Consider the following 12,794-nt stretch of genomic DNA (forward strand, 5'->3'; position numbering starts at 1 on the left):
ATTTTCAGGAAAGCTGCGTAAAACTTTGTTCTTGCCAGTATATAAAAATGGGAATTTTCAAAAATATTTTTCTAACATATTTTTTTTATTTTAACTGTTTTTACCCCTTATGGCGGTGGCAACGCTTTTTCGCATGCGATTTTATCGGACGGCCTGTCAATTTTTTATATCCGCTTACTTCTATGACCACCTACCCGGGTAGGTCATACATTTTGTATGAGAAATTGCACTCATGCGTGGTGTCGTAACCGCAGCCCTTGTCATCGTTGCTTCCAAACATTTTTTTTTTAATACTTTATTTGCAATGTTCTGGAATATTCTTTACTGTGACTTTCCTTCACTACGTCCGTCCAAAAACTGCCCTGCTAGCAAAGAGAATGTAAAAGTGTGCGTCTTTCAGGCGAGGGGCATGTAGAAGCAGGGGAGACGGTTGGAAATACGTGGAATTACGCGGCGGCGAGAGCGTGTTTTGCTTTCTACACAGTTTTCGCACTCACACAATCACACATGTGTGAATGTGTGCGTTCACTTTCAGCCAGCGCGCTCAGTTTGGTTTTCTCGCAGCGGCTTGCTGGTGTCGGTGTCTCGCTCGCACTAGTGCAGCGAGTGTTCCTCGTGCGTTCCCTTTCTTGCTACCACACAAAATCGTCAGTACAGCTCAAGCCTTCGCAGTGTGAGGCCGCGCGCGTTTTAGCCTAAGTCCCGGGCGCTCGATGTAATTTGAAGTGAAGTGTTGAAGTGTTATTTATTTCAATTCACATTATTACGGCCTCGGTCGTATTTTCAAGTGTTGAAGTGTTGTGCGCATGGAAATAAAGCAGCGTTAATCTTTCATAATTCAACATGAATATGTAAATTATGCTGCTTTATTTCAATACTTTTTTTACAGTATTCAACATACACAACATACAGGCAGTAAGGGCGGTGGCAACGCTCATCGGATGCGATTTTATCGGACGAGATTTGTATGGGATTTGACAGATAACGTCGGACGTGCGATTTCGTCGTCCGACGTTATCTGTCAAATCCCATACAAAAATTTTACAGGGCGTCCGATAAAATCGCATGCGAAAAAGCGTTGGCACCGCCCTATGTCCCGGACGCTCGATGTAATTTGAAGTGAAGTGTTGAAGTGTTGTTTATTTCAATTCACATTATTACGGCCTCGGCCGTATTTTCAATTGATGAAGTGTTGTGCGCATTGAAATAAAGCTGCGATAATCTTTCATAATTCAACATGAATATGTAAATTATGCTGCTTTATTTCAATGCTTTTTTACAGTATTCAACATGAACAACATACAGGCAGTAAAGCGGGTGCTTGAAGTGACGATTTTTTTTAATTATTTATGAAAAAAAATATGTGTGGTTTTGTGGCAAGATTGTGGTTAGCGATGTGTGGAACTGTGCCTTAAGTTTCAATAAAGTGTTAAAATATCAAACGAGTTTGATGTAATTAAATTTATTTCGATGCATGTGATTTTATTACGCAGCAAATCAAAGTGAACGAAAGCGCACAGCGCACAACGCGCAACGAAAGAAACGAGGGGGAGGGGGTGTTCAGCGCAGCGCGCAAGTGCGGCAACAGCGCAGCGCAAACCGAAAGAAACGCGAGAGAGCAAGAACAGCTGATCCGCGCATCCAGCGCAGCGCGAGAGGAAAGAAACGGGAGGGAGGGGGTATCAGCTGATCAGCTGTTTTGTATCGCGAGAGCGCCCCGTGTAATTTGAAGGCATGCGAGAGAGCGCTGCGCGCGCTCACTCTCAATTCGGGAAAAAATGGCGGACAATACAACTTCGACCGAACCCCTTCCCCCTGTTTCTACATGCCCCTCGCCTGTAAATGTCGCTCTCTTTGCCTGTCGGGATGGTACGCTGCGATGAATGCGACCGTTGGTTTCACGCTTCATGCGTAAAGGTGATACGATTGCCCGATGAAGATGAAGAATTTGTTTGCGTGAAATGCAAAAACGATAGGGCGGAATATATGGGAATTTCGCAATCAACAAATCAGGATAAAACCCTACAGGCACTGATTGAAGCGTTGAAAATTAGTGGTTTGACCTCATCAACTCATATCAAGCGCATGACCCTCAATAGTTTGCCAAATTTTAATGGTACTTCAAAAGATTGGCCGAAGTTCAAACGAGCCTTTGAAGAAACCACCGAGGAAGGAAGTTTCAGCAATGTAGAAAACTTAAATCGTTTATAACATGCTTTGAAAGGAGAAGCAGAAAGATGTGTTCGTCGATTGTTTCTCGAACCAGACAACGTTCCAATCATTATGAAGAAATTAGAAGAACAGTTCGGGAGACCAGAACAAGTGTATCAAGATTTACTTGGAGAAGTATTGAAGGTTAGAGTCGAGAACCAGATGAAGATATCGGATCTGTCAGATGCTTTGGAAGACATGATCATCAATCTCAAAGCCATTAAAAAAGAGGGATACCTTCAAGACTATCGTTTAGTGGATGAATTAATTTTTAAATTTTCGACCGATAAACAATTGAAATGGATCGAATTTAAATCTAGCCTTGAGAAAGAGAACAAAATACCAACTCTAGAACATTTTAGTGAATGGCTTTATCCAATAGCAGAAAATATCAGGAAATTGCCGAAAAGGAATGAAAGATTTCGACAACCTTTGAACTTTCATCGTCCTCAATTTTCGCCAAATCAACAACGTCCAGCGGAAATATTCAACAATCGTCCGATAAATCGTCCACCACAACCTCATAATTCTCACCCGATGAACACACCAACCAGACCATTCAATACACGTGTGCGGAACGTTCAACGATTTTCCAGCCATGTCCATGTTGTCAGGTTTCTCACGCACTATATCGATGTGAACGGTTTAAGAATATTCCGGTACATGAAAGGCTAGAAATAGTGTAAACCAGCCAGCAGTGTCAAGCATCTTTGACATCGAATAATCATAGCCAGAACAATTGCAATGCGGCTAGAGAATGCGGTATTCAAGGATGCAGAGAAACCCATCATCAGTTACTGCACACTGGAGACACAGTTCGGATGAATTACCGTCAAACAATCCAAAATGTCTACTACCAGATTGTTCCAGTGGTGTTGCGAAACGATAATCACACGTTAGAAACGTACGCATTTCTAGATGCCGGGTCATCTTTAACACTCATCGAAGAGAATACAGCAAATAAATTGCACTTAAACGGTGTAACCGATCCATTAACCCTAACATGGACACAAAACCTATCAGTGCAGGAAAACTGTAGCAGAAGAGTGAGCTGCATGACCAATGGAATGAACGAGAAAAAAGAACATTTACTTAATGGTATACGGACTGTGAAAAATCTACAACTGCCAAGTCAAACCTTATCTGGCAGCATATTAGCAGCGCGTTATCCGCATCTTAAAGGCATCAAACTATCCGACTACCAGAAAGCTCGTCCAACTGTGTTGATTGGATTAAACCACAGTCATCTTTTAATGCCGTTTGGTCGAAAGATGGGTCGACCGGAAGAACCATTGGCGATTAAAACCAAACTTGGATGGTTGATTTTTGGCATCGACAAAATATGTCTATCAGAAACAAATCACTTAATGATTCACAAGAGCGAGGATTTGATGACTGAAATGATGTGACGATATTTTTCAACCGAAGAGTTTGGCGTTAAACCGGTGAAAACGGTAAAGGCCGGGCTACATTGATCGTACTCGCAAGCGTAATTTCGATTTTCACTAGCGCATCTGGCGGCGACTGGTGGAAGCTATTTTTGGTCATCCAGGGAATGGTCATGCCGGATCACAAAATTAAGTAGTTTTTCCATCGTTTTCCATTGCAAAAATGGATGCAATGCGTGCAAAACATGTGTATCTGCGTTTTACAAAACTTTTCTCCTCCGTTTTTAGTAAAAAAATGGAAAAATAACGTATTTTCTGAAGCGGCTCCAAATTGTTTGGCAAAATGCTTCGGTCAGCCGCCGCCAGATGCGCTAGTGAAAATCAAAATTACGCGTGCGAGTACGATCAATTTAGCCCGGCCTTAAAATCTCAAACATTAAGGCCGGGCTACATTGATCGTACTCGCAAGCGTAATTTTGATTTTCACTAGCGCATCTGGCGGCGGCTGGTGGAAGCTTTTTTTGGTCATCGAGGGAATGGACCTGCCGGATCTCAAAATTTAGTAGTTTTTCCATCGTTTTCCGTTGCAAAAATGGATGCAATGCGTGCAAGACATGTGTATCTACGTTTTACAAAACTTTTCTCCTCCGATTTAAGTAAAAAACATGGAAAATTAACGTATTTTCTGGAGCGGCTCCAAATTGTTTGGCAAAATGCTTCGGTCAGCCGCCGCCAGATGCGCTAGTGAAAATCAAAATTACGCGTGCGAGTACGATCAATGTAGCCCGGCCTTTAGAGAGAGCGGAGATCATCATCGAGAAAACACTGAAGAAAACGGATGGTAGATACGAAGTAGGCTTGCTATGGATGATGATGATGACGTCATATTGCCGAACAGCTATAGCAACGCGCTCCGTCGCCTAGCAACGCAAGAGAAACAGCTAGCAAAGGATTCTGATTTGAAAAATTGGCTGTGCAAAACATTTGAAGAGTACCAGCAGAAAGGATACATACGCAAGCTTACGAAAGAAGAACTTAAACGGCATTCACCAAAAATACTTTACATTCCTCACTTTGTAGTAGTGAACAAAAATAAGCCGATACCAAAGCCGAGGTTAGTATTTGACGCAGCAGCAAAAGTCAACGGCGTTACACTGCTTCTAAACGACCCAAAAAATCTTCTGCGCCAATTTTTGCGACACATTCTATCTGTCAAACCGTCCTTGTTTTAGCACGAAGGTATGGCTTACTTCGATCATAATGTCGCGAAACGCGAGCGTTGCCTTTCTGTGAAAATTTCACAAACCCGCGACAATCACGGTTGCCTCTGATTTTGTTCTAAAACTGAAATGTTGTTTTAGAACAAAGAGCTCGCAGAAAATTTGTCGCGGTATAAAAGTTGGTCGTCTAGAAGCAGTGTTACACTAAATTCACTATTATTAACCGGTCCAGACGAGATGGCATCTTTATTTGGAATGCTCCTTCGATTCCGTGAAGGACCCATCTGTGTGTGTGGTGACATCAAGGAGATGTTTCACCAAGTGAAAATTCGGAAGGAAGATCAAGATGCGCAGCGAATTTTATGGCGTGACGGCGATAGTACCAGAACACCAGATACTTACGTCATGCAAGTTATGACGTTCGGAGCAACTTGCTCACCGGCACGTGCGCAGGTAGTGAAAAATCACAATGCAGAAGCCAATAGTGAAATGTACCCGTTAGCACTTGAACCAATTCGTGGACCAACATTACGTGGATGATTACCTCGATAGTTTCTTTTCCATGGAAAAGGCGATCAAAACGGTGACTGAGGTGGTTCAGGTTCACGAAAATGGTGGATTCCATATAAGAAAATTCATCTCGAATAAGCTAGAGCTAATGGAAGCTATTCCTCAAGAACGACATCAGGTGAAGGCTGTCATCGATATAAAGGAAAAAGACTCGTGTGTCGAGAAGATCCTGGCAGTCCAGTGGAACACACAATTGGATTGCTTCGGGTACAAGGTAGATCTTGGACGGATAAATCTGGAAAAGAAGCCAACCAAAAGAGAAGCTTTGAGCTTCGTAATGATTGCATATGATCCAATTGGCCTCATTAGTCACATAACCATCCAGGGACGTATTCTAATGCAATCTATCAACGCCGCAACAAATGATTGGGATACGCAGATTCCTGATAGTTTGCATGGAAAATGGATCGAATGACTCAAAATGATCACCAGTGCTAAAGATTTAGCCATCCCAAGACCAATAGTTGTTTCAATCATGAACCCAGTTGAAATCCACACATTTGTAGACGCTTCACAGGAAGCATTTGCTGCAGCCGTATATGCAAGAAGTAATTTCAATGGGTGCTTTGTCGTACGACTAGTTGCAGCAATGTCTAGAGTGGCTCCAACGAAGGCTTTGTCAATACCAAAACTCGAGCTACAAGCAGCAGTTTTAGGAGCCAGATTGACTGCTAGTGTAATTAAAGAGCTTCGATTAAAGATTAGTCGTACAATATTCTGGAGTGATTCGAAAACTGTTCTTGCATAGATTAACAGCGAACACCGAAAGTATGACGTTTTCGTACCGCATCGTATTAGCGAAATATTGGACACAACCAGTGCCAACCAATGGAGATGGGTATCCACAAAGGATAATCCAGCCGATATTGGCACGAAAATTACCAGCAATTCGTGGATATGGTACAATGGCCCGCAGTTTTTACAAGAGCATGAACGCGACTGGCCTGGAGTACATGAAGTAGCTGAGGAACAGAACATCGTTACCGTGCACAAAGAAACAATTACTCCAGAATACTATTTTTCATCGTGGGACAAATTGCTGAAGCACCAAACAGTTACCAATACGTCGATTTCTTGAAGAACCGGAGCAATTTTTCTCGAACCATATCGTACAAGGACATGAAAACGGCTAAACTCTCATTACTGCGAAAAGCTCAGTGGGAAGGATTTCCTGAAGAGATGGAAGCTCTCGCAAAAAGAAAGGAGATTGCGAACAAGAGCAGCATTTGAACACTAGTACCATTCCTAGACAAAAAAGGAATATTAAGATCAAGAGGCCGTCTAGAAAATGCATCATGCTTGCCATACAGCGCGTTTGCCAATTATTTTACCCCAAAAGTCACGTGTTGTGAAACTTCTCGTTCGAGACTACCACGAGAAGTATATGCACCAGGCGGATAATGTGGTAATCGGAGTTTTACGACAAAACTGTTGGATTATCAATCTACGAACAGTTTTAAAAATGTGAAAAGTTGCTGCCAAAGATGCATATTGAACACCGCTGCTCCTAAAGCACCTCTCATGGCACCGCTACCAACATTTAGAACGCATCCATACAATCCTCCATTTCTACATACAGGAGTAGATTACTTTGGCCCTCTAGATGTGACCGTTAAGCGCTCTACTGAGACGGTGGGGAGCGATATTTAGCTGTATGAGCACAAGAGCTGTACACCTTGAATTAGCAGAGAAACTGGACACCGATAGTTTCATGGTGTGTTTAAATACTTCCCTTCATCGCCGCGGAAAGATAACACATCTGTACAGTGACAACGGTACAAATTTTGTTGCTGAAGAAAAGGAATTAAAGAAAATTGTCGAAGACATCGATCAAAGAATGGGACGTGAGGCTGCACTAAAATATAAAATAGAATGGAAGTTCAACCCGCCTGCAGCACCGCACTTCGGAGGTTCCTGGGAACGGCTGATTCAGAACGTAAAGAAAGCATTGCGACATATGGTTACTGAATGGAAGACGCGGCACCCAACAACAATTTAGATTGACACAGCACAATGCCAAAATATTCTGGGATCGATGGAAAAAGGAATACCTGCCCACTTTGATCAAACGGAATAAGTGGACGTGCAAGGTAGAACCCATCAAGATTAATGATATAGTGATCATCACGAATGATAACGCTCCACCTGGACAATGGCTTAAAGGGAGAGTAGTGGAGACTGCAACAGCACCAGATGGACAAGTTAGATCAGTGTCGGTCAAAACAGTCCAAGGTGTAATAAAACGACCAGCAGTGAAGGTTGCAGTCATAGACGTGTAGCAGATGGAACATTTGCTGGTTGTGAAGAAGCCTCCGCCATCACCAACAAAAAAAAAGTGCTATCTGAAGAAAATTTGCAGAAAGTCCCGCCAAAGAAACGAATGATAGCTACATGCAATTGGGCTCCAGTTATTTCAGTTTAAAGTTTAAAAAAATACCCGGGTATCCGGTTGCCAACTTAAAGGTTAATATCTTTAAACAGTTCTGGAACGCCTGAATAGAACGGAGGGCCAACAGCACAAGCACTATATCCGGTAATATAGTCGAGGAACTTACCGGGAAATCGGCACTCCCGTCCCGTTTGCTACGCCTCCTAGACTGTTCGCCACTAGGGCCGGAAGATGAGTCCAGATCTAAATGCGAAGGGAGTGCGATATCATTTGCTTCCGCTGCTTCTTCATCATCATTATACGATTGGACACAATCGCAGTCTAGTGATTCAGTTGAAGAGTTCTCCCCATATTGTTCGTCAGGATCTTATTCTTCCGGATGTACATTAACGGCATCCTCGATTACTTCTTCCCCCTCTTGCTCGTAGGTTAGCGGTACCATTAATTTTCCATTATTTTGTGTATCATTCGTCCATGGAAAATATTTTTCGTTAAACTTCACATCACGGGCAACAACGATTTGTTTGGAATCCTTGTCCCATAGCCGATAGCCGTTTGGTGCATATCCGACCATAAATAACTGTCGACTTTTTGTATCAAGCTTCTTTCTTTGTTGATTGGGCACACATGCAGATGCTTGACATCCAGACACGAGCCTTTTCCAGACTTGGCTTTCTTCCATACCACAGTTCAGCAGGCGTAACGTTCTTTGATATCGCAGACGTTGAACTTTGATTTAAGATGAACACAGCTGCTAGCACAGCTTCACTCCACAATGACTTGGATTCGATTCGATGCAATCAACATTGTTGTAAATTACTATGGTTATGTTCGGAGCTGAGAGAAAACACACGTCTTGTTCGCTTGGATGCAGTAACGGAAGAGAGTTTTCTTTATTCATAATTTTGACAACATAATTCTATTTCTATTTGCCATAAAATTCGTTCTGCGTTTTCATCATTAAATCTAGTTCTCATGTGAATCATCTTGCGTTAGTTCATAACAACAAACATAGTACGTACCTTTTCCATAAGAGTTCGGTTGAACCGTTTCGCTATCCCGTTCTGTTGCGGTAAGTAGGCTACTGTTGGCTCCACCTGAATTCTCATCGTATTGTAGTACTTCAGTTAATTATAGGAAAAATACTCACGTTCCTGGTCTACAGTGAGTTTTAAAATTTTCGTACCAAACATCGCAGTCGCCATTGCTGAAAACTCTTTGAATTTTTCAATGACCTCCAATTTCTTTCGAAGCAAATACGCCACAGCAAAATGGGACTAATCGTCTACGAACGAGACGAAGTAGCGATGACCACGATGGCGTTTCAATCGGTTCACATACGTCAGAGTGGATACGCTCCAACGATCGGGTTGATCTGTCTCTGGCACCATTGAACGGCTCCCGACAGTATCTACCCAAGACACACACGTCACAGAATTTGAGCTTTTCCGGTTTGAAGCGCACGCCGAGGGCAAGGTCCTCACGTATCATAGTAAACATGGCACCTTCACTGATGTGACCAAGTCGACGGTGCCAAAGGTCAGCGTACTCAACTTCAGCTAAACTTGTATTAGCTCGTTCAAAATTCCATTCAATAGCATACATATTTCCTCGCTGTTTACCAGTGACAATTATTTCGCCATTGATTTTTATTATCACTTGCGTTTCTTGAAATACTACCACCACACCAGCCTTCGTTAGCTTCTTCACAGACATGAGGTTTTCTCTTAAAGTCGGCACATACAGAACGTTTTCAGCGCTCATCAGAAAGCCATGGTTGCTCTTTCCGTTTATAACGCCGCTTTCTTTGGCCACGAGATATTACCCATTCTTCGCTACATCGATGAAAACTGGCTGTTTCTAGTTTTCCACGGTTGTAAAAAACTTTTTCGAATTTACCATGTGGTCACAGGCTTCTGAATCCAGCAGGATTTCAAGCTGATCACCGGTTTGTACCCTACGTCCATCCGCGATTGGCAACGTTGGCAATTGGCAACTGGCAACATTGGCTTTCGTTTTAATTCGGCAGTCATTTCTCATAGGCCCGTTTTCTTTCCACCGTTCCTATTTCGGTTTTTTCGAGCGAATACAGTAGGCTTATCCTCAGAATTTTCGATTCTATCTTAGCGCTTGCATTCGATGCCTAGCAACCGGGTCTTTATTAAATCATACGTTAAGGCAGCGGTAATCGCTATTGCGGGCGTGCGGGCGTGCGTGCGGAAAAATCAAAATTGTTTGATTCTGACGCATGCGGTTGCGGGCTGTCACCCGCTGCGGGTGTCAAATTCCATACATTTTCAGAAAACGCACGCACGCCCGCATCAGCGATTACCGCTGCCTAATTGTGTTTCAGAAAGGTTTTCTAATGCCGCCATCAGAGGATCGTAGGACTCCGAAAGCGTTAAACACAAAGCCGAACAGTCGTCATTTTCTTCAAGTTTTGATCTGGCCATTCGAAGCTGCCGAACCAGATCCTCAAATTGTTGAAGGTGGGCGCGCAACGATGTCCTTCAACTTCAGACAAGCGATCTGGTTCCTTACTTACTTATCCGGCGCTACAACCGCTTTGCGGTCTTGGCCTGCCTCAGGAGTGTCTGAAACCGCTCACGGTCTCGCGCCTTCGTCTTCGGGATTTATCTCGAATACATCCCAAGTATTCGTCAGAAATGTTTCTGAACCAGTAGAAACATTGCCTTGGCGTCCATTTCCTCGAACTTGACCACTTCACTAACCACTAATGGAACGTGCTTTATTACTGCGTCCCATACCTTCGAGGCTTTCAAAAACACTTCGACCCGAAACTTCCCGGTGTCGTAGCCTGTTCTGGAAAAGTGCGATATTCTGTGAACCGCCACTTATTTTTTGCTTGTCGCCCGTAACCCAAAGACGTTTGTTCTTACAGTAGGTTTTATTAAAACTAAATATTCCGTTATGCGGTCATAGACTACTATGATCTACATATACGTTTAACAATTACACGATTGCTAGATTATAACAAAAAACAGATTTAATGTGTAGAATGAAGAGCACATGTTTAAACAACCTTTTAAAAGCCCACTATAGTTATCAAGTACAGGTAGTCCTGGCGATACACGATACCTTTTATACGCCGATTCGGAGATTCGCGGTTTACTCAATTTGATACAGTCAGTCCAAAAAGTATTCGTCTAGCTGAATATTTTACAGAAAAAGGCGAATTATGCCCGCAATATGTATGGAGCGATAAAAGTAATGATGAGATTTGATAAAGGGACCATCAATACATACGTTTTGCTAAAAAATAAGCATTTAAGTAGTGCAATAGCAACCAAAATACAGTAGAACGTCGATTATCCGGGCACCTCGGGACCGGACGGTTGCCGGTTAATCGATTTGCACGGATAATCGTCCAAAAAATGTCAAATTCATATAAAAATTGTAAAATTCACTAGTTTTATGATTAATTCACATTGAAATAATCGGTCAATCGTTAGTAGAATATTATTTTATTCAACAACTATAGGTTTGATGAGCAAAAATGAATTTCGAAAATACCACTAGACACTACAGAGCTGCACAAAAAATTGATTGCCTACTTGACTATCGCAGTAAATTTTCGCCGTATGTTTGAATAGCTGTCACATTTATGCGCACGGTTAAGCCGCCCAACGGTTAATCCGCCCCCGGATAATCGACGTTCTACTGTACATTAAAAAAAACTAAAAAAAAGTCGTTTGATGAGCGCGCAAAAAGTATTCGTCCATCTAGCTTTTTAATTATTTACGCTGGACAAACACGTAGACGTGAATTAAATTTATTATCACAATTATTATTTATTTAGCACAATCTGCCTAGTGCCTTCCTTCTAAATTAATGCATTTCTGTTGTTTCAATTGCACTTCAAGCGGTCAGAGATGCACTAAAGGTGGGGAATTTAAATGATTGGAGCATGATGGCAAAATTCGTATCTTTAACTTATGCATAACCTATCCTACCCATTTTTGAAGGTTACAAAAGGTGTGGGAGACCTCGTTCCTTCATTTGATCAGAGTTTGGCCATTTTTCTGACACTAATTGTGTGACAAACTGCCATGTAAGCAGCCATCCTTGACGGTTAATCTAACGAAAGAAGCGTTTTAATGTTCAAAACATCAAATTTTACCAAGGAATCAATGCATTTTATGATGGCCAATAAGATCAGGAAAAGAGATGGGTCACATTTGGTTGATGGCTCATGCTGCATTTCATCGTAGCTGGTCATGTAATAGCTTGAATGAGTGAGTTGTTACAAACATGTTTTGTTTGAATAATACCATACCCAGAAAGTGGCCAAATCTGTTAAGGTGCATCAAATAATTCAGGAATTTGTTTCTAATTAGGCTCTACTAACATATTAAAACATGTTTAACATGACTGTAGCGAAAACTAAGATGCAGCAACAAAATCTCGTGTAACGGTAGCACCATGGTGTCATTATACCAGGGCTCATGGAGGAAAGGTGAGCTAGAAAAATGATTCAAATTGATAGGAGACGAGATGGAGAAATATATTCTTTGCAGTTTTTAAGTACTTTGGGTGCAAGTTCTGAGAAATTTTACTAAAAAAGTACCACATGTTTCAAGAACAGTCAAGCTGGAGAACATACAGAGCATTGTCATTTGCCCGAAACACCAAACCAGCTGAAACCAAACTGATGAAAATGATTTAGTAGACTCTCTCTTAATGTATTTTGGTTGATATTACACTATTTAAATGCTTATTTTTTAGCAAAACGTGTGTATTGATGGTCCCTTTATAAAACCTCATGACTACTTTTACCACCCCATGTCTATTGCGGCCATAATTCGCCTTTTTCTACAAAATATTCAGCTAGACGAATACTTTTTGGACTGACTGTATGTCTTCTTTTTCTGCTTCTTTGCGAGAAAGTGTGTATCCTCCTATGTTGTTCAAACTTCCGTATGAACCCCAGTACCTACGACTCCGATCCGACTCGCAATATTGTTAGTCCAATTCCGACTCCGCCAAAATGGAACC

This window comes from Anopheles gambiae, chromosome 3, assembly GCF_943734735.2.
Source record: "Anopheles gambiae chromosome 3, idAnoGambNW_F1_1, whole genome shotgun sequence".
Classification (NCBI taxonomy): domain Eukaryota; kingdom Metazoa; phylum Arthropoda; class Insecta; order Diptera; family Culicidae; genus Anopheles; species Anopheles gambiae.